The following is a 23342-nucleotide window of genomic DNA, read 5'->3' on the forward strand; positions in this document are numbered from 1 at the left end:
TAGTTATTTGCATCGTCCTCCCGTTAGAAAATTAGCTCCTGCAGGGCAGGGGCCATGTTTTTGCCTTTCTTGGTATCCCCAGAGCTTAGCATGGAGCCTGGCATGTGGTGAGCCCTTAATAAAGGCTTGTTCACTTGAATGAATGACTGCTGACCTTCCTATAAGGAAAAGCAGGGGACAGAGAGTCTGGGAGAATGTGAGGAGCCATACACATCCCTGGAGAAGAGGGTGATCTCAGTCTGCATGGCTGAGCCAGGCACTCTTCCGGCTGCCAGGGCTGCTGCTGTTGCTCTGTCTGGCCAACAGGGTCTGTTTGGTATTATCCAGAGATCACAAGGATTCGCAATACCCAGAGACTCCCAGGCACATTGGAAAACAAACCTCACCACAGCTCACTTTCACTAACTGAGGCCACATGGTGGAGGGGTTAAACGCAGGACTGGAAGTAAGGAAGATCTGAGTTCAAATCTTCTGCTGCCTACTAGCTGTGTGACCACGGGGAAGTCACTTAAGACCTCTCTGAGCCTTAGTTTCATCATCTACAAAACAAGGGATTAGACTAGATTTCATTCCCTTGCACCTCTAAATCTATGGTCAATCAATCAATCGATAAGCATTTATTAAGCCCCTACTATGTGCCAGGCATTGTACTAAGTGCTGAGGATACAAAAAGAGGCAAAATAGAGTTTCTACCCTCAAGGAACTTACAATCTAGCAGGTCCTCTGAACATGGGAAGAAATCACTGTTATGGTAGCTGAGATCAAAAAACCATACCCAAAAAAAGGTGAAGTTCCGTAAAAAAAAAAAAATCAATTTCCTGAAGGAGATGGAGAGAAGCAGCTTCAATCCAGTGACGGGTCCTAGCCCTAATGTTCCCTCCTGCCTCACCTTGGCCTTGAACCTAAGTTCATGAGTTCATAGTTCTTCCCTGGAGGGGATGAACTAGCTGACCGGCTATCTAGCTGGCAAGACAAAGACATGACTGGATGGATAGATATATAGATAGACAGACAGACAGACAGATAGATAGACAGATAGATAGATAGATATACATATATATAGAGAGAGAGAGACAGAGACAGAGACAGACAGACAGAGACAGAGACAGGTTGTAGTCCTCCTTAGCAGAGGAGTCCCCTCACTGACAAGATCATAGCTACTTTGTGTATATGCATATGTTTCTAGAGATAGATTAATACATGCTTACCTAAAAGACCAGAATAATGGACTCCTGGCCAGCTATGGTGGACACAATAGACAGGATCCAGTAAAAATGTAGTTGCTTTGAATCTTGCAAATCTAAGCAAAAGTTAAAACCGAAGAGGGTGGGGGACAGGAGAAAACTGTCAAGTTGAATACCACAGAGTTAGCCACAATGTCGAAAAAAAGGATATTTGACACATGTAAAAGTTCACAGGAGACAAAATCCAAGAAAGGAACTTTGTAATAGAGCCCATGGCCTCACATGTCAATATAAATGCTGAACGTCTGGGTTAACAGGCAAGGTAAACAAGAGACCTTAATGCAAGGGGGCTAATTTAACATGAGTTTTCTTGAATGACAGAAAAGGGAAAATGACAAATGTTGGAGGGGATATGAAAAAATTGGGACACTGATGCATTGTTGGTGGAGTCGTGAACTGATCCAGATATTCTAGAGAGCAATTTGGACCTATGCCCAAAGGGCAGTCAAACTGTGCATACCCTTTGACCCAGCAATACCACTACTAGGTCTGCATCCCAAAGAGATTTTTAAAAAGAAAAGGAAAAGGACCTCTATGTACAAAAATATTTCTAACAGCTCTCTTTGTGGTGACAAAGAATTGGAAATTGAGAGGATGCCCATTACTTGGGGAATGGCTGAACAAGTTGTGGTATATAATGGTCATGGAATACTATTATGCTATAAGAAATGACAAGCAAGATGTTTTCAGAAAGACCTAAGAAGACTTTTATAAACTGATGCACAGTGAATTGAGCAGAACCAGGAGAACATTGTATGCAATAACAGCAATATTGTACGATGATCAACTGTGAAAGACTTCACTATTCTCAGCAATACAATGACCCAAGACAATTCAGAAGGACTCATGATGAAAAATGCTATCCAACTCCAGAGAAAGAATTGATGGAGTCTGAATGTAGATTGAAGCATACTTTTTAAAACTTTATTTTTCTTGTTTGGTTTTTTCTGTGTTTTCTTTCTCAACATGGCTAATATGGAAATAGTTTTACACAACTGCATATATATATATATATATATATATATATATATATATATATATATATATATATATATATATATATATATATAAAATTGCTTGCCTTCTCAAGTACAGGGAGGGGAGAGAGAGAGGAAGAGAATTTGGAGCTCAAAATATTTCAAAAATGAATGTTAAAAATTGCTTTTATGTGTAATTGGAAAAAATAAAATATAATTTTTTAAAAAAGAGGTATTATTGATTTAATTTCCTCTTCATTGGTGATGAATTCACCTTTTTCATTTTTAATACTGGTAATTTGGTTTTCTTCTTTCTTTTTTTAAATCAAAGTAACCATCATCTATTTTATTGTTTATTTGTTTTTTCATAAAACCAGCTCCTGGTTTTATTTATTAGTTCAATGGTTTTCTTACTTTCGTTTTATTAATCTCTCCTTTGACTTTCAGGATTTCTAATTTGGTGTTTGGGGATTTTTAATTTGTTCTTTTTCTAATTCTTTTAGTTGCATGCCCAATTCATTTATTTGCTCTTTCTCTATTTTGTTGATGTAAGTGTTTAGAAATATAAATTTTCCTCTAAGTACTGTTTTGGCTGCATCCCATAAATTTTGGTATGTTGTCTCATTGTCATTCTCTTTAATGAAATTATTGATTGTTTCTATGATTTGTTCTTTGACTCACTCATTCTTCTGGATTAGATTATTTAGTTTCCAATTAATTTTTAATCTATCTTTCCACTGCCCTTTATTGAATGTTATTTTTATTGCATTATGATCTGAAAAGGATGCATTTAATATTTCTGCTTTTCTATATTTGATTATGAGGTATTCATGCCCTAATACATGGTCAATTTTTGTGTAGGTTCCATGTACTGCTGAGAAAAAGCCATGTTCCTTTTCATCTCCATTAAATTTTCTTCAGAGGTCTATCATAGCTAACTTTTCTAACCTTCTTTCTTGTTTATTTTGTAGTTAGGTTTGTCTAGTTCTAAGAGGGGAATGTTGAGGTCCCCCATTAGTATAGTTTTGCTGTCTCTTTCCTCCTGTAACTCATTTAACTGCTCCTTTAAGAATTTGGATGCTGTACCATTTGGTGCATATATGTTTAGTATTGATATTACTTCATTGTCTATGTTGCCTTTCAGCAAGATGTAGTTCCTTCTTTATGTCTTTTAATTAGATCTGTTTTTGCTTTTGCTTTGTCTGAGTTTATGATTGCTACTCCTGCTCTTTTTACTTCAGCTGAAGCATAAAAATTCTGCTCTAGCCCCTTACCTTTACTCTGTGTCTCTCTTTGCTTCAAGTATGCTCCTTGTAATTGATGCATTGTAGGATTCTGGTTTTTAATTCACTCTGCTACCTGCTTCTGTTTTTATGGGTGAGTTCATCGATTCACACTCACAGTTATGATTTACTGTGCATTTCCCTCTATTCTACTTCCCTATAAACTACATTTCTGTACCCAACTGAATGTGTATGTTATTCCCTTTTTGAGTCAATTCTTATGAGAGCGAAGTTCAAGCAATGCCCACCACACCCCGGTCTTTTGCAACTCTTCATATGAGAGAATTTACCCCATTCTATCTCTCCCTTCCCTCTTCTCCCAGTGCAATCATCTTTCTCACCCCTTAATTTTGGTGGTTGTGTTTTTGGATATCATCTCACCAAAGTCAACTTATACCCATACCCTCTGTCTATGTATACACCTTCTAACTACCCTATTAGTGATAGAGTTCTTAAGAGTTACAGGTATCAGGACAGCTAGGTGGCACAGTAGGTAGAGCTCTGGCCTAGGAGTCAGGAGGACCTGAGTTCAAATGCAGCCTCAGACACTGTACTAGCTGTGTGACCCTAAGCAAGTCACTTAACCCAGTTGCCTCACTGCAAAAAAAAAAAAAAAAGAGTTACAAGTATTGTCTTCCCATTTAGGAATGTAAACAGTTTAACTTTATTTTTTTCACCATCTTTTTATTGGTTCAGCTGCTCCAGAATTCGTTTTGAGGAATTTTTTAAATAGTTGTTTGAGGGTGAATTTGAGCGACTTCAGTTGAGTTCCTGCCTTATTCCGCCATCTTGGCTATACCTCAACATGTGTATTGAGGCAGTACTGTACTGATTGATGGCTGGGATATGGATCTGAAATACTTTATTCAACTGGAAGAGGCTAAGAAAGGGAGGGCAAAGTCAAGAAGCACTGTATATTAAGTTACATTTAAATGAGGAAATCTAGGAATGAAACTGGGGCACCATGACATAGATTAGAGGTGAGGATGAATGGAGGCAGAACCAAAATCAATACTATTATCAGATTATACTATAGGTCTCCTGGACAGAAAGAGGAAATAGATAAGTAGGTCAGGAAATAAATCTCAAGTCTGGCACAGAGGGGACTTTAAGCTTCCAGATATCTGCTAGAGATTTTCCTGCCAAAAACAGAACATCTAATAACTTATTGGGTTGCTTTACTGATACATCCTTCAAAAGATAGAGGAACCATTGAGGAGAATTGCCATTCTGGACCTGATTCTCACCAACAAGTTGGAATTGGTTGCTAGAGTAGAAATAATGGGAATTCCATGGGTAGAGGAGGAGGTAACAGTTCTATCTTAGAAACTGTGAAAAATATGTGAAGCCAAGTGTAGTCTGATACACCTCCTAGTTTTGTGAAGAGTAGATGCCAAAGGGTTTAGAGAGAGGCTAGGTAAGATCTCATGGGCAAAAACTATAGGGGAAGTCAGCCCAGGAAGGATGGGAAGAAATGAGATTCTGAAGCCATAAAGACAAACAATTCTTGGGAGGAAGAAGTGGGGATCTAAAGGGATCAATGTAGATGCACAGGGAGGTGAGATTTTTCTTTTTTTTTCTTTCTTTTTTTTTTTTTTGCTTTTTAGTAAGGGAATGGGGGTTAAATGACCTGCCCAGGGTCACACAGCTAGTAAGTGTCAAGTGTCTGAGGTCAGATTTGAACTCAGGTCCTCCTGACTTCAAGGCCGATGCTCCTTCTATCCACCGTGCCACCTAGCTGCCCCCTGAAGGTGAGACTTTTAAAAGACATATACAGAAGACGGAAGGACAAGTAAGGACAGATGAAATAAAAAGGGTGGCATATTCCTATGAGAACAGTGTCAGAAGGAGCCAAGTGTGCTCAAGCTGGAGATGTTTAGCCTGTACAAGAGAAGGGTTAAGAAGGGGACGTGATCAATAAACAAGTCTTTATTAAGCATCTACCATGTGCAGACACCATGCTAGGTGTTAGGGACAAGAAGAGAGGTTGAATTTCCCCTACGCTCAAATTGCTTACATTTTACAGGCTTAGTGACAGGTGGGGGAAAACACCCAGCTGCCACTGGAAGGAATGAGGAAAGGCCTCGTGTAGGAGGTGAGGGATTCTAAGAGGTTGGGATAAATAAGGAAGGCATTCCACGTGTGGGGATCAAGGCCTGTCTGGCGTCAGCTGATGGGGGCTGCTCAGGGATTCGATTTGTTTTGCTTGACCCTAGAGGGCAGAACTACCAACGATGTTGGACAAGTTGCAGAGAGGCAATTGATCAAGAATTCCAGACTAGGAAGTTTGAGAACCAAAGAGCCTTCCCAGTCACCCAGTCTAACCCACCTGAAAGGCCACGAGGAGGGACAGGACTTGTCCAGGGTCACACAGTCCCAAAGTAGCAGAATCAAGATTCAAACCCAAGTCTGCAGACTACATTACTACAGTACTCCCTTCATTCATTCAACAAGCCCCTACTACGTGTCAGGCACTGGCAATACGAAGGCAAAAAGAAAACCGTCCCCAACCTCAAAAAAACATTTCTCTTGGCAGGAAACATCTATAATTAAGTACAAAGTACACACCCACAATCTGTGTGTACATATATACATATACACCCACAGTACATATTCTTTCGGCTCCAGTATACCAAATCCAAGCCAGGATGGTAGTTTTCCGAATATCGTGTCCCCAAAAGGGGCTCTCCACCACAAGTATAAACTGAAAAGAAAGGGGGAAAGTAAGACTATTATCCTTCCTGAGAATCAAGTTTCACATCATGCCAATTACATTAGCATATACTGGTAAGATCCACTTTTCCCCGCCTACAGATAAACCAGCTCACCCCCCCCCAACCCCAACCCTAGTCATAAAAATCCTCCCTGCTTCCCATGCTCCTCGCAGCTGCACCGTTCCCTGGGGAGTTAGTAGGAAGAGGCACAGGAGCCCACCCACTCTCCAACCCACCCCGACACAATCTGCAAGCCTTTAACTCCTATGATTACTGTCCCCTTCCTCTCTGCCTCCCTTCTCCCCTGCTCAAAGCCGGAGGGGGGGACTGATGTGAAAGAGGAAGGAGACCATGACTATTGACTAGCCAGAGTGCCCTGCCCTCTCCCCAACAGGCGAGAGGTCCTCCTCAAAACAGCAGCGACCCAGCTGACTGCAGAAGCTGCCTTAGAGGGCAAACAGCATGTGAATGGTGGCAGCTCACAGGACAGGACGCAGCAGCCAGCATCCGGCCCAGCTTGCCTAGGGAGGGAAGCCCAGAGCCAGCCACCTTGAATTGCTGGGACCCTTGGGGACTGGCTTCTGCGGGTAACGTGCCAAGGATCCCCGACGGGCAGCCTCGAGCCTTTCCTAAGGTAAGGAGATTCCTTCAGTGGGTAGGTGTTAGAAAAAAGGCTATTTGCAAGTCCCTCTCTATCCCCAGGAGGGAAGAAAAGAACGTGGCTACCCTTTGGGGCTTCAGGTTGGGCTGCTCTGGGAATGCTTCTCTTTCTCCTTCTTTTGACTGAGATTGGCTAAGTGAACCAGGCAGCCCAGCATTCCCCCTGGCTAACAGGAGACACCTGCACCTTTCAGACAGCCCCAGCACTTCCCAGGTGATGCCAGGCTGTCAAAAGAACGGCCTTCTGGCCATACTGTAAGAGCTTCCCTCTGGAGGTTAGGTTTGGCTTCATTTGGCTGCACTGTCCTTTCTGGAGACAAAGTAGAAAGAAACTGGAAGTCTAGAGACCCGGCCCAGCACTGCCCCTTGCTAACCATTTATCTCTCCTCTCTGGGCCGCGGTTTCCTCCTCTGTAAAACGAGGGGCTTGATGCCCCCTCCCCGTCTTAGAATCTCTGGTGTCCTTCAAGACTCTACTCAAATCCCACCTTGTCCAGGAGGCCCTTCCCTGACCCCCCCAGCTGTCAGTGCCCCTCCATGTACTCTACAGGTATCTGGGATGTATCTTATTGTCCTTATGGTGATTCTACCATCAGAACATAAGGTCCTTGAGGGCAGGGACTGAATTTTCTGCCTTTCTTTGTATCTCTAGCACTTATCACAGTACCTGAAACTTAGTAGGTGCTTAATAAATGCTTATTGACTGACTGTGAGTAAGGTACCATGGTCCCCATTTTATAGATAAGGAGACTGAGGCTCAGAAAGGTGCTAGGATTTGCCCTTGATTTTCCAACTGATAAGTGGCACAGCCTGAAGGCTAGCCCAACTTCTTCTGGGCCCAAGTTCAGAACTTCCAGGCCTGACAGTCTGCCTATTGTTTACGTTCTGAGGTCTCTCTTAGATCTTACATTGCATGTTCAAAGGTCCCATCTCAGCTCCCTTTAAATTGTTCTTAAATTCCAGATCTGCCCCATCTCTGCCATTTTCTAGCTCTTGACCTTCTGTTTGTGAAGGGCTTAAACCAAAACATAGAAGTCAGGCACATTTAGTAGCTTCCCAAGCTGTGCCTTCAATTCAACAACAAAAATTTCCTGAGGTCTTACCATGTATGGCCTGGGCTCCACAAAGCTTACTGGATCTAACATCCTGGTCAAAAACTTTGGGAAGGAGGAAGATCCTTCTACTTTGTGGCAACACTGAGGACAAGGAAGGTGACAGGGCACCTTTCTATTGAAGTTTCCAGTTTGAAAGTGTTAAGTAGTACAAGTATGCCCATTTTTCAGGTGAGACAGCTGAGACTTGTAACATTTAAGTGACTTGCCTTTAGTAACATTGATAGTATATGTGTGTGTGTAAATACATACATACACATATATGTATACACACACACACACATATATACATACTATCTATATATATACTATAGTCAGCTTAGAGACTCAAGATCAGGTTTTCTGATTCCAAATCCAACGAACAAGAAATGGGTTGGTTTGATTTGTTAGTGCTACCTTCTGAGCCTCAGACTAGGCCCTGGAAGCTGGAGAAAAGAGGGGGGCATTAGGCAGGTGTCATATGAATGCCACATGTGAGCTAAGCCTGGTCTTAGGATCACATTTGGTTTTAAATAATTTCTAGATGTTTTCAAGGATAGATTACCAGCAACTCCTAAATTATTTCTGTGTAAGTGGCTATACATGACAAATGCAAGACTTCTGGGTTTGCAGGTTTGTCTCGGACAAATGGGAGAACTTCATTTGCATAGCTAGCCAGCTGTTAGAGTCAATTCAACAAATAATTCAACAAAGTTGATTTCCTTATGAGATTTAGCAATGGGGTTACAAAGACAAAAAAATAAAATAACATCAGCCCCTGTCCTCAAGGAGCCGACGTTCTATGGGGGCCATACTATATAGTATCAATGAATCAGTGTGCATTTATTAAGCCCCTGCTGTGTGCTCAGCACTTTGCATCTGTATAGATAAGGAAATATAAAGTAATTTGAGGATGGGTGAGTACTAACAATTGGAGGGGACTCAGGAAGGGCCTCCTGTGGAAAGAATCTAGGAATACTCTGAAGCAGATGGGAGAGGGCATCATAAGAGGCAGAGGGGAGAATATGGCATTGAGAGATGGAATGTTCAGTTTGCCTGGACCAGAGAGTGCAGAAGGGGGCAATAGAATCATGCCAGCCCATTGGGTGGGAGCCAGATGGATGGAGAATTTGAAACACCAGGCAGAGAAGTTAGTATTTTATCTCCAAGGTAAGGAAGCACTGGGTACAATTGTACAACCACTGGCTTTTAACTCAGAGGACCTGGCTTCAAATCCTGGCTACCTCACCTCCTACGTAGGCATCCACAGACAGCATACTTCATATCTCCAGACTTCAATTTCCTTATCTTTCAAATGAGGGGGTTTGGATTAGATGGCTTTCTAAGGCCCTTTCCGGCTCACTATCTATGATCTAAGATCCCTTTACTGGCCCCTGTGTCGCTATGGTTTGCATAACCACACTCTATGCTCTCTTCCATCTCTAACATGATAAAAAGAAAGCTAGACCAGGAACAGGAAGATTGGTCAATTCAGTGAAGGCCATAAACATAGAAAGCAGGCCTCAGAAGTCATCTAATCCAACTCCTTTCTTGCACAGAAGAGGAAATGGACCTGGGGCATCTGCATCAGCATCCCCCCCTGTCAGAAAGTTTGGGGAGTGCTGCATACATATAGCCATAATGAAGTGAATTCACTGGACACGTGGCCAGAGAAATTTGGTGGGCAGTGGAGGGGGGGGGAGTTTCTGTATACTCTCCAGTGCTATTTGCATTGCTGAGACCTGATTGTACATGGTCTCTGCCCTGACAGTCCAATATGGGGATGAGACTCGTGAAAAATAACTATAACACACAGTAGCCCATGGTCAACGTGCAAGAGAGGGGTGAAGGACATGATACATAAAGTAAGAGAGGAGAGGCTGTTACTGACCTAAGCAGGAAGACCACATGAAAGAGGGGCCATTTGAATTGGGCTTCAAAGGTGAGCTAGGAATTTAACAAGGGTGGCTGGATGGTGCAGTGGCTAGAGCACTGCACCTGGAGTCAGGAAGACTCATCTTCTAACCTCAAATCCAGCCTCAGACACTCACTAGCTGTATGACCCTGGGCAACTCACTTCACTCTATTTGCCTCAGTCTTGTCATCTGTAAAATGAGCTAGAGAAGGAAATGGCAAACTGCTCCAGTATCTCTGCTAAGAAAACCCCCAATGGGGTCTCGAAGAGTTAGACATGACTGAATAACAACAAAAGCACAACAGTAACAGAGGGAGGGAGGAAGAGAGAATTCCAGCATTGGAAATCACATTAACAAAGGCCTAGAAGAGGGAAAGGGGAGGGTCTATTCATGGCGCAGAGAGCAAGCCAGCTTCCTTGGAGTGTAGATTGTTCAGAGAGGAATGATATGAGATGAGGCTGGGAAAGTAGGGTGCTACCAGATTGGGGGTGGAGGTGAGGCCTTGAACATCAGGCAATGGAGCCTGAACCTTATTGAGCAGGCAGCAGGAAGCTAGTGAAGCTTTTTGAGCAGAGAAGTAACATATAGGGCAGGGACGATCATCCTCATTTTACAGATGGAGCATCTCGGTGTAGTTAAGCCCTTGATTTGGAGTCATCCAATGGAAAGAGCATTAGGTTTCAAGTCTCAGGGGACCTTGTTTTAAATCCCCCTGCAAGTCACTTCTCAAGGTCCCTTCCAGCTCTAAAGGTATGATTCTATGAGTTCAAATCTGGCCTTAGATACTTCCTAGCTGTGTGTCCCTGAGCAAGTCACTTAACTCCTGTGAGCCTCAATCTCCTCATCTGTAAAGTGGGGATAATAACAGCATCGACTTCCCAGGGCTGTAGTGGGGATCAGATGAGACCATGTATGTAGTAAAGCACTTTGCCAGCCTCAAAGTGTGATGTCAAGTGAGTTAGTATTATTTTAATAATCATTCCAGATAGGGAAAGGGTAGCTTAGAGAGTGACTTGCTCAAGGTCATCTAGCTATTAAGTAGCAGGACTAGTCTTCTCATTCCAATCCCCAGGATTCCTTTTTGCCTCCTCATCAGCTCAAAAACAAACCATTCCTTAAGGGTCTGGGTTACTGTGTTACTCAGAAATAGGTCTAGCCTGGAGTCAAACTGGGAAGTGTCTCTCCACCCCTACCCCACCCCTGCCCCACAATCGCCATCCTTGCCCTCCAGCCCACCCCTCCATCTCAGCTTCTTCCCCTTCCTGCTCAAACCCGCCCTCAGAGGAGGTCTAACAAGCCCAGTGGATGTGAAGCCGCTGCTCCCCTTGTCTGGAGACATCAGAATTCTAAACCCGAGGAGGAAGGAAGGGCTTTATGGCCACCTGAAGGGATTTCAGGCATCCACATGCTGGTCAGGGAGCAACTGGGCAGCCAAGGGCCTTTCCCAGGGCCTCTCAGCCCCCACCTGCTCCAAAGTAAGACTGGCCTTGGTCATGAGGTCACTGCCTTGCTTTGTATGGTTTTTGCATTTGTATTGATGCCTTTTATTTTTTATGCCACAGACATTTTCCAGAGTCCTTCCCATTCCACAAAGCCCTCCCCTATAACAGAGAAAAACAGTTAAGCAAAACTACCAATCCCAGTAATTGGGTCAGCCCGTGTGTGCTGTAGCTTCCCCCAAGAGAAGCAGGGTGGGGCAGCTAGGTGGTGCAGTGGATAGAGCACTAGCCCTGAAGTCAGGAGGACCTGAGTTCAAATCAGGCCTCAGACACTTGATACTTACTAGCTGTGTGACCCTGGGCAACTCACTTAACCCCAATTGCCTAAAAAAAAAAAAAAAGGTTGCCAAGAGAAGCAGGGCAGGTATCTTTGCGTGTCCTCCACGCTATAAGGCAGGGGAGATGACTTAGGCAGGTAGTCTTTGTGTCTGGGGCTTGTGCCCCTCCCGCAGGTTATGTCCAAGTTAAATATCAAGATGCCTGTGCAAGGAAGGAAGGAGAATCAGAGTTCTACCTCCTCTCTGTAGGAATTTGGGCACCTGATTCTCTCCAAGCATCATTCCAGGCTTTAGCCTTAATGCATATTGGAAGCTAGGATACAAAGAGGCCAAGTGGTAGGTTTTCTTGTTTTGTTAAGACCAATTTTATAGGGGTCTTTGGCTCATTTTTCAAGAATTCACAATTTCAACATAGAAGAGACCTCAGAGGGCATCTAGGGCAACCCCATGCCTAAGAAGGAATCCCCTCTCCAATATGCTTCATAAGTACTCATTCAGATTCTGCTTGAAGACCTCCAGTGATAAGGAACTCACTACCCCCTTTTGAAAAGCTCTGATTATTTGGAAATGTTCCCCCACATAGAGCTGAAATCTGTCCTTTTGCCACTTCTACCCATTGCTTCTAGCTCTGGATCCTAATAAATGAGGTGGCTCAGTGGATAGAGCACTACCTAGAGTCAGGAAGATCTGAGTCCAATTTGACCTCAGATACTTACTGGCTATGTGACCCTAGGCAAGTCACCTAAACCCTATTTGCCTCAGTTCCTCATCTGTAAAATGGGGCCCCAGTGGAGAAGGAAATGACAAAACCACTCCAGTATCTTTGGCAAGAACACCCCACGGACAACAGAGTCTGACATGGCTGAACCGCTGAACAGCAACCATCCTGCTTCCACTTTAATGCATTCCAGATAGACAGCTGTTGTGCCTCCCCTAAATCTTGTCTTTTCTAGACTAAACATCCTTGAATTTGATAGTCCCATGGCATGGTTTCAAGTCCCATCCCAGTGGCTTGCCTTGGACATACTCCAACATGACAGTGTGTTTAGAGGATGCTTCCTGTCTCTAAAGTTGGAGTGATTTGAGCTTCAGAGTCACCAGAGAAAAGTGGGTTTTATCACAGAGTATATACAATGTGAATTTTGGAAAGGGCTTTATCCATAGCTAAGGAAGTTCTGCTTCAAAGAGGGGGAAAAGACTTGTCCCAGGTACATGAGTGCCTCCTAGCCCCTGGGCCTTCCCACTTTGCCTTTCACCAGGTAGGATTTCTTGGCTCCAAAGAAATCTGGTTTACCTCCTCTCCTTACTTTCAAGGACTACCTTCTTGCTCCACGACTTTTTCACTCAAAATTACTGAATGAGTTGTCCTAAGCCCACATCCTCGAGGCAACAAAGTCTTCTGTATCAGAAGACTTGAGTTCACGTGCCAGCTCTGCCACACAATAGCTATGTGACCTTAGGTAAGTCTCTTAACCTTTCAGCCTCACTTTGCTCATTTGTAAAATGAAGGGACTAGAGTAAATGTCCAATGATGCAGGCTAGTTAAATCGGCCCAGTTTACTCTGAGGAAGAGAGGTATGGTTAGAGACTGCTAACTATCCATAGGCATGGCCTATGAGTCCAGAGGAATGCTGACCACTCTCTGTTATCTTATTAACCTTATCTGACATACGCCAGATTGGGGTTTTGTTCCCTTTGTCTACCTCGGTATAAAACCCTACGGCCCCTGAGATCTGTGGGCCATTTGAGTGATTGAGTTATCATTCCCTAGATAGAGGCAACCTTCTGAACGCAATGACATGGGTAACCTTATTTCCGCAGGCCAGACAAAGGAGGGGGGCCAACAGATGCAGTGAGGTAGACCAGAGATCTAACCAGGTCTTCTTGCCTCCTCCTTGCGGTTTGTAGATCTCTACAATAAGCCCTGTAGTCAGAGCAACTTAGGCATGTGAGACTCTGTCTCTGTTCCCTGAAATTCTACCCCTGCCCAGAACAAGCTCCTGGCCTGCTCTGATCTGGCCCTCTGATGGCAGTGGCAGGAGCAGGAGATTGGTGAAGATGTGCTGGCCTTCAGCACCTTTCTATCTCATGGTCTATCTAGCCTAATTACCCCATTGTTCTCTCTGTAAAACAGGGACAATAATCAGATAATCGGTCTTGCAGAGTTATGCAGCACGAGGATGTCAGGCGTTCCAAGGCCCAGGGGCAGATAAGTGGTTCTTTTTAAAGTGTTCCCAAAGGCTGTATTTGCTGTTTCCTTTGCCAGCAGTTCAGGAGGAAGGGAAAGAAAGAGTGGCAGGATAGCAGCGGTCTTGGCTAACCCTTTCTGAATAGATCGAAAGTTAGCAAAGTGCCGTACAAAAATTATTTCACTGGATCCTCACAACAATCCTATGAGGTCGGTGCTATTATTAGCCCCATTTTTCAAATGAGGAAACTGAGGCTTACAGAGCTTAAGTGATCTGCCTGGAGTCACAAGGCAAGCAAGTATCTGAGGTAGAATTTGAATTTAGGCCTTTCTGATTCTAGTCCTCTTCCCTTATCCCTTTTTTCCAGAAAAGAAAACATGAACTAAGATTGTCATCTTTGAGAGCTCTGAAGTATGTATATGTCTTTTTAAAGTTTCAGATCCATTTCATATAACTCTGATGTTTCAGAGGTAGAAGAGATCTTAGAGCTTATCTAATCAAACCCTAGCCCCACCCCTTTTACAGAGGAAGAAACTGATTAATGACAGAGAAGTGAAGTGACTTGCCCAAGACCATCCGGCAGATCCCTTGTCTCTGTTTACCACACCCTTAGGATGATGCCATCTGGAGTTGGGAGGGACCTTGGCAAATTTCAGAGCAAGTCTCTGAGTCTATAATTTAAGTATCTACTAGAGGCCAAGCACCAAGCTAGACTTGTGACTGTGTGGTGATTGGCCTTTGACACTTTAACTGAAATGGGGCTGGCTGCTGGTAGCTACAATCGGAGCTCTGAGTCCCCAGAGCCACCTGCTTGGGTTGAAGGCAGGTTCTACCTCGCACCTCTCCTGAGGCGAGACGCTTGGACAAATTCCAGACTGAAACATTTCAAAGGTAGGTGGGGATCCATCATGGGCCCTCAAAGCTCTCTTGCTCATGGAAAATTACCAAGAGGTTAGCAAAAAGGTCAGTTCCACCCAGAACGTTCAGGCTGGGGCATGGATGGCTGTTCGGGGTAGCAGAATGTTTATGATGCCAGTGACTGAGGGGCATTCTGTGTGACAAAACAGTTAAATAAACATTAGAAAACTAGATGGCCTCATGCTCTAGGCATAGGGGCTGGACCTGTGATTCCACTAATACGCAGCACCCCCTGGTCAGGAAACTCCCACTACCAATGCCAGCCAGCGTCTTCTCTGCAACTTTGTCTTAGAAATTTGCCTAGAGCATTGTGAGGCTCAGTGACTTGTCCAAGGCCACACAGCCACCGTGTGTCACAGGCTAGACTGGACCCCAGTGTTCTGGGCTTTCAGGGCAGCTCTTCATCCACCATGCCCCTGATCTTACCCCTAGTGCTTTGAATCCAAAACCAACCTGCTTTCTGCCATAGAAATAAATGAAAAAGCAAGTGATGGTTCCTGTGTGTCAGGTACTGTTAAGTACTGGTGATCTAGATAGATATAAGAGAGAAACAGAGACATCCCATGTCCTCAAGGAGCTTACATCCTAATAAGGAAGGAGAATGATAACCAGGGAGGGAAAGCAAATGGAGACACGGCCCAGGTGGACGACTAAATGGGAACGAATGCAGACCTGAAGCCTGATTTAGTGCCTAGGGCCAGTCAGGGGATGTAGCAGGCTACCTGGGCTAGTTGGAGTGACCAGGCAACTGGGTTGGGGCCCTAGGACAGGAACTCCAAAAAGGACTAGATTAATTTCTCTAGGAACTAGAGCATAGATTCAGGAAGACCTGCATATGGAGGTGCATGGTTCATGTCTGGTGTGGAGGGTGCTGGTCCAGGTAGGGAAGAGCAGCTCATCCCCATGGACAGGAAGGTGGTGAGACGGCCTAGGTGGGCAGTCAAATGGGATGTGAAGCTGAAACACATGGTGCTGTGCTGAACCACGCCTTTCCTCACCACCAAGCTGTGGTCGCAGATCCAGAAACAGCCATCAGTCTCACCCAGGGTCTGCTCTCAGACAACCACATCCTAGGTCTGTGGATTTTGTACAGGCCCCAGTAGGCTGCATCCACTATTGTCTTTGCCATGATCTCGCCAGCTTCTGCTCTTCCTTTCTAAACCCAGGACTCTGTCTCCTTCGCTCTCTTCCTTCTAGGTATAATTCTCCAGTGTCTTCTAAATATCCAAGACACCTAATCCTCTACCAGGACATCTCCTTAGTCTTTTTTAATGTTTTAAACTATTTTCAGAATTCTGTATAACTCCACCCTCCTACAGATGTCAATCAGTCAATCCGAAATCATTTACCAAGTACTAAATGTGGCTAGAAAGGGCATAGATACCCCCCCAAGGAGCCCTCATTCCAAAGGGAGAGATGATGTACTAACAGCAACGTGCCTGTGAGGCCTAGACGGTACAAATGGGAGATCATTTCCGAGGGCAAGAATAGGGGCAGGGGAGGAGGGAGGGAACAGGGACCTGGAAAGGCCTCTTGCAGCAAGTGGGATTTGAGCTGAATCTTGAAGGAAGCCAGGAAGCAGAGGTGAGGAGGGGGAGAGCAGTCTGGGCTTAGGGGACAGCCAGGCCAGCACCCAGCTCTCAGGGGCCCTCCAATCTCTATTAAACGAAGGAATAAAATCATTTATCCCTCCAGGAGTGGGGAACCCTTGGCCTTGAGGCCACATGTGGCCTTCTAGATCCTTAAGTGAGGCCTTTTGACCGAATCCAAATTTTATAGACTCTAACCCTAACTCTAAATCCTTTTGATTTGTTCTGTAAAATTTGGATTCAGTCAAAAGGCCTCACTTAAAGATCTAGAAGGCCACATGTGGCCTCAAGGCCAAGGGTTCCCCACTCCTGCCTTAGACAAAGGCTTCTTACCCATTTGGGGTCATGGACCCCATTTCTTTGTGCAGGCTGGTGAAACTTGCCGAGTAGCTATGCCTCAGCAGCTCTGTAGACAGGAAGACCCCAAGCTAGTAGCAGGTCTAATAATGATTTCAAAGTAGTGGTGAACATGAACTCTCTTTCAAGATATCTACAGCAATTTTAATGGGATATGAAAATATCTATGATTTCTATTGGTGAATTTCAGGGAGTCTGTGAACTCAGAAAGAAAATGACATCTTTATTTTCACTAACCTACTACTAATTCTACTGTGGTTGTTGCCTACATTTCATCATTGAAAGAAATGCTAAATTTCGGTTAGAGGTAATGGAAATCAAGATTGCTTTTCCTCACCAAGTTCATGGACTTCCTGAAATCTGCCCACATGAAGAACCTCTGCTTTATGCCTTTCAATTGCTCCATAATAGTAGCTCGTATTTCTGCACTGACTCCTACCCCCTTGCCTTCTTCTCCACATTCAGGTTGTTTTCTTACTTAGTAAAAACTTACAGCTTAACAGAGCATTTCGTGTTGAGTTTCAAATGACACCAGGTCATTGGTATGAAAACGTACAATAGGAAATGATGGGTCTGGAGCTCGGCAGATGTAAATTTGGAACTGCAGATGTCGACCTAGAGAAGCAGCTACGTAGAGACTGTTGTTAAAGCTAGGATAGGGGAAAAGATCTCCAAGGGAGTGTGGAGAGAGGAAAGTTGAGGGCTAAGAACTGAATCTCGGGGTTGCATAAAACTCACAGAAGCGGCAACCCCAGCCAACCTTTTTCAAAATTTCAGTCATGGGTCTTAAGGCAGGCCAAGAGAAAGTGTCTAGATGGGAGGCAGCATGTTAGAAATCGCAATATGCATTTGTATGATGAATGAATGAATCAATGAAAATCTATTAAGGTCTATGCGCCAAACACAGTGCTAAGTGCTGGGGACACAAATAAAAAACCCAAAAATAGTTCTCACCTTCTAAGAGCTTAAATTCTTGGGGGGGCCATTTTGTTATTAGAATGGCGAATGAGGTCATTGAGAAGTAAATAGATTGGCACATCCCATCTAGGAACAATGGCAGAGTGAATTCAGAGTTCACCCTTCCATCCCTGAAGAGAGGGGTAGTCAAGGCCATTGGCCAGGAGGCTGTGGAGGAAGTGTGGCCTGAGACAGGGGAGTGAAATGAAGCATAATGAGAGCTTTCTTGAAATTGTCATGCTTTACAATTTGCAAAGTGCTTTCCTCCCAGTGACTCTGTGAGGACTGGTAGAGCCAGGATTACTAGCTCCTGTTTTTTATAGATATGGCAGCTAATAGGGCTCAGAGGTGGAAAGTGGAAAGAACATTAGACCAAGAGGCAGAAAGCAGGGGTTCTACTTCCAGCTGTGCCATTAACCACCATACTACCTGACTTGGGCAAAGTCACTTCTCCTTGGACCTGTTTCCCCATCTAACCAAAGAGTGGGTATTCTCTTGCGGGAAGGGACCATGTTGAACTTGGTGGCAATTAAGATTACTTCCAGCCCTAAAATACTTGGCTTCAGTGCAAACCTCCCCTCATTCACTATTCTGCCACCATCCTCATTAACCATGGGTCAGCCAACAGCATTGACTGTGAATGACCACAGAGCACCGTCCTAGCCATTGTGGGAAAAGAGATGAGTTGGGGGGGGGGGGAGGTGCAGATATGAGAGAGAGGAAAAACAAAGAAGAAATTCTCAAGTTAGAAAAAAGATAGTCCAACCTCCTTGTCTTACAGATAAGGAATCTGACACTTTTCCAATGTCACAAAGCTAGAGGATGGCAGAAATGGGACTTGAACTCAGGTCCTCTGACCTCTAGCCCAGGGCACCCTCCCTCAAGAAGCTTAAGGCTTAGATGCAGCTGTTGATTTTAGTTTCGCCCACTTGGAATCATAGTCCACTATCGGACTGATTGATTGATGATTTTGCTTGAGTGAGAAATGGGTAAGAAAGGATGCCATCCTTAGCCCTCTGGTAATTGCTCAATTTCCTGGATTATAGCCAAAGACCATATGGGAATGATCTTGAATCTTGTTGGTTGGGATGCTTCCTCTGCCAACACAGATCACAATGAGTGGTTAAGGAACTTGCCCAGAATCACACAGCTAGTGTCATAGGCAACACTTGAACCCAGGTTTCCCTGGCTCCAAATCTAGCATTTTGTCCACCATACCATGCTACCTGGAATACACCGAGATCATAATCGCTCACCTGTTTCTATAGGACTTTACAGCCATGATCTCATTTGAACTTCACAGTCCTGGAGAAATTGGCAGAGAATGGACTATTATGTCCATCTTATGGAAACTGAGGCTCAAAATGGTTAAGTACTTTGTGCAGAGTCACAAATGAGCGGTAGGGCTAGGGCTCAAACTCCAGTATTTTGGCTTCAAGCCCATTCTGCTTTTCACACCTCCACAGTGCCTCTTCGGTTCAAAGGTCAGTCATCAAAACAACAACAGAAGAAGAAGAAGAAGAAAAAAAAGATGGTCATATCAAAAGCACTGCAAATCTCTTTACATGACTTGTTCAATGAGGCACACTACTAGCTCATACCAAATTAATTATCTTAATGGGCTTTAAATAAAACCTCCTATGTCCAAATAATGCTCACTGTAGCAAGGAGACTTGAACTGGAAGAGTCTACCAAAGTTACCTGCTAGCTGTTCCTCAGCACAGCATCTCTAGCTTCCATTCATTCATACAAGGTATCGCCCAGGCCAGGAATTCCCTCCCTCTTCCTCCTCTCCACCTCATAGAGTTCTTTTCTTCCTTCAAGGCCCAACTCAGCTGCCACCTCCTCCATGAAACCTTTCCTGCTAACCCCAGTTGGTGATAATGTCTCTCTAGAGTCTACCTTATCTCTATGCATCGTATCTATACAAGTCGTATCCTTCCCGAAGAATGTCAGTAACCTGAAGGCACAGCCTATCTGGTCCCTCCTTGTCTTTTTGTCCCCAAGGCCCTAGCATAGGACTTTGCACATAAGAAGCATTTAATAAACATTTTTGACTTGGTTTCTCCGGTTATTAGTTATTTATTAGCTCTGTGATTTGAGCAGGCCTTGGGCAGTTCACAGACCCAGAGCTGGAATGGATGCTAGAGGTTCATTCAAAAGACCATATTTCATGCCCTGATTCCATGCTCACCAAGCAGCCTCCTGGGCCTGTGGTATGAGTGGCCCCTCTGGAGCACAGAAATGTTAACATCTCCCTTGAGGTTTCTCCCTCCCATTATCCCTCCCATCATTATAATAAACCATAAATCTCATGGTAGGATTGTATATGAGGCAAGGAGATCCTGGAGTTGGAGTGTTTTTCAGCCTACTTTTGAAAAAGGTTAACTATATACTAATTTCAAAAGTCCTAGTGGGATTGTCCTGCCTCTGGCCTCTCTGCCTGGTGAGTGTGGAATCAGGGTAAAGCAGTTGGGGCCTCCAACTCCTAGGCTGCCAGGATGCCTAAGGGCCTAGAGATACCTGGTCAGGTCATCTTCTCCCTAACGTGGTACCGGGGACATATTGACCTTCTGTTTCTCCAATCCCTTTATTTTACACATGAGGAAACTGAGGCCCAGAGAGCTCAAGTAACTTACCCAAGGTCATCTAGACGGGGAGCGGCGGGTCCCGAGGCTCCAAACCTTGGGCTCTTTCCAATTGGGGCACCCCCATGTCTTGGCTCTCAGAAAGCTATTATGTTTTAAAAGCAGAAAAAAACTGGCCTCAAAATAAACTCTATGTTCCCCCTTCTCGATTTAATTTTTTTTTACTAATTCCTCATAGCTTAAAAAACATAGTTCAATGTCTATTTTTCACTCATCTCCTTGTTCTTGGTCAGAAATATCCCCTTGTGTCAACACTGGCTCTTTCAGACAGACCTTTTGATTCCTTGAACCAACTGATACCCCTAAACTGGTGAGGCCTTTTTTTTTTCACCAGAAGAGGGTGTTTCATTTGCTTTTCTCCACCAGAGGATCAGCAGTAATGTCAGCTCCCCAAATTTAGACTCAAAAGATACTTTCTCATCCAGTCTTGTGAGAATGAAACTCCAAAGTCAAAGGGACTTTTTCTAAGAGAGTGCTAAGTCCGAGGGGAGAGAGAGACTGATCAACTCACATTTTGTGGTCCCTCAACAAAAGCTGCCCTTTCCCCTAAATTGGGTTCTTGGGACTGGCTGAGAGCCCTGAGGCAGAACAGTTCCACTTGGGGCTTTTAAGGGAATGGAAAATTTAGTGTGTATAACACTTTAAAAGAAGAAGACTGAAAAGTACCGAGACTCTGGGATTTCAATGGCTCAAACAGAATCCCACAGTGGAATGTGCAGTTTATTGTCATGATGAGAGGGATGATGGGACAGAGGAGCCTTGGGGGAGAGATATTAATGTTTCTAGGCTCTAGGTCCCAGTGGCAGGAAGTCAGGACAAGGCAGTTTGGGTCCCTTGAGTGAATTCCTATTCTCTCTAGCCTCCCAGGCTGCCTAGGGGTCCAGAGTTAGCTGGGCAAGGTGCCCTGCCCCTAGGATGGCTCTGGAGACCCACTGACTTTCTTCTTCTCTAAGCTACTTCTGCCAACACTCTAAGCTGCCCCTTTAGCTCTTTTGAAGCAACTGCCAGTGTGCATAAACCACTTTATTATTATAACAGCAATGACTACTCATGTTTCTCTAGCACTTTAAGGGGGCTCTCCCATGTCTACTGCGGCTTCTCCCCATCTCCTAAGCTCACTAAGTAGGCTGATGCTCCACCATTAATGAAATGCTTGTCGCAATAAGGCTGACCCATTACGGGACACCTTGTCCGAAGGACATAGTCCAAAAAGCATGGAGTGAGTGCCTACCAGAAGCCACAGGAGCCAATCAGATAATAAATGTTAAAGCCAAGCCAAGCAGATAAGCATGGTACAGTTGGACAACAGAGGTGGGAGATGGGGGACAAAGGAGACAGAAGAGCCAGAGATGACATTTGGGCTTCTAGCCTTGGTTACTAGATTAACAGCCGCCAGAAGTGAGGAAGCTCCAATTTGTAAAGCCAAAAGAAATCAACTCAAGGAAGAAAAGAAAGCTGTGAGTCTCTGGCAGACGGATTTTAATGCCTTTGAAATCTCAGCATGGGGATTCCCTTCAGCGATGCAGACCACAACCTTCTTCTCCTATGTGATTCTTGTCTACGACCTGCCACAAATCCTCCATGGGGGGCGGGGGTCATTGCCTTTGAGCTTGGCCATTGTTTATCCCTCACTCTCCTATCTAATTGTCTCACTTCCTCTTTCTCTCTAATGACATCTTTCACACCTCCTCTTGATGACTTCCTTTGTTGGTGATGTGTTACAACCCCCTCATGCCTGTACTTCTCCATTGTCCTCTGAGTGACTTGTAGATGCATTACTCATAGCCTTCAAGCATCACTGGAAGAATACTGATCCTAAAAGAAAGATGATCCTTTGCTTCAGGGGCCAGATTGGGGGTCGCCAAAACCACTGTCATTTCCCAAAGGCAGTCTAGCCTGTTCAACAACTCCTCCTGTTCAATTCTGGGCCTAGCTTATGTCCAAGATATATGTATTAACTAAATGTATGGGTTGTCCAACCAACTTCATCCACAAGTTATTCCTAAGTAGATACTTAGGCCAAGCTCTTTTGAGTGATTCTGAGTTTATCCCACAAATGAGATCATTTTCTAGAGCACTTAGCACGTGCCTGGCACATAGTAGGTTCTATATAAATGTTTATTCCCTTCCCCTCCCTCCCCCCCCCCACTTCTTGCATTTAGATTTGATATAATCAACATAAGGATCTCCTCCAATAAGGTGTCTCCCTTGCAAATGTAAAAATCATACAAAATCACTTGAAATATAAAACAAAAGAGATGACTTTTTCATTGACTAGACTCTGATTATTAATATCAAGCAAGGCAGGAAAAAGGGAGATGTGGGCTAGCCAAAGGTATTTGCTACTATTGTGAAGTATGTTCAGCAAAGAATCCAAATGTAACAAGGAGTCCCTCTAGATATCAATAGCTCACACTAGCTTCAAATTTACAAGCAGTTTATATGCACTATATACACCTCATCTCATTTGATTCTCCAGTAGACCTGTGAAGGAGGTATTATCATCCCCGTTTTACAAGTAAGGAAACTGAGGCTGAGACATTAAGTGACTTTCCCAAGATCACATAACCAAGTAAGTGTCTGGAGATAGGATTCAAAACCCAGGGCTTCCCAATTTCAAGTCTGGCATTCTATCCATGACACTACATCATTATAAATGTCTGACTCTTACTTTGTGAAGTTCAGCCTAAAGCTAAGCCTACTAGGCTTTCTGCAGCCTGTACAAATCTGCAGTTAGAACCTGAGCTCTGTAAAGAAGTAATCTGATTCAACTCTCACTTGCTTAAGAGAAAAGCAGCTTGGGGCAGAATTTAACCTCACTGTCTACCATAATGGGCCTCAACAATTTTCCATCCATGAATTACTTCTGTCCAAAGACCTTACAGACCAGAATCTATTCTACCTGCTCCACCCTTGCCAAGGCAAAGGTGATATCGACCTACACTCAGCAGAATGCATGGGAAGACCTTAAGCAAGTCCTGTAAACTTTCTGTGCCTCAGTCTCCTCATCTATAAAATGAAGG

The 23342-nt window shown here is 44.2% G+C and overlaps 1 protein-coding gene across 1 annotated transcript in view; it reads left to right on the forward strand.

Moving 5' to 3' along the window:
* The first annotated feature begins 6371 nt into the window (after window positions 1-6371).
* Window positions 6372-23342, forward strand: part of CYSLTR1 (cysteinyl leukotriene receptor 1) — a 31467-nt gene continuing 14496 nt past the window's right edge. Inside the window, exon 1 of the mRNA XM_020964609.2 lies at window positions 6372-6852. The gene's annotated coding sequence lies outside the window, so the exon portion shown is untranslated. The remainder of the gene's footprint in view (window positions 6853-23342) is intronic.

Source organism: Phascolarctos cinereus, unplaced genomic scaffold (genome assembly GCF_003287225.1).
Source record: "Phascolarctos cinereus isolate Bilbo 61053 unplaced genomic scaffold, phaCin_HiC Scaffold_8;HRSCAF=390, whole genome shotgun sequence".
Taxonomy (NCBI): Eukaryota; Metazoa; Chordata; class Mammalia; order Diprotodontia; family Phascolarctidae; genus Phascolarctos; species Phascolarctos cinereus.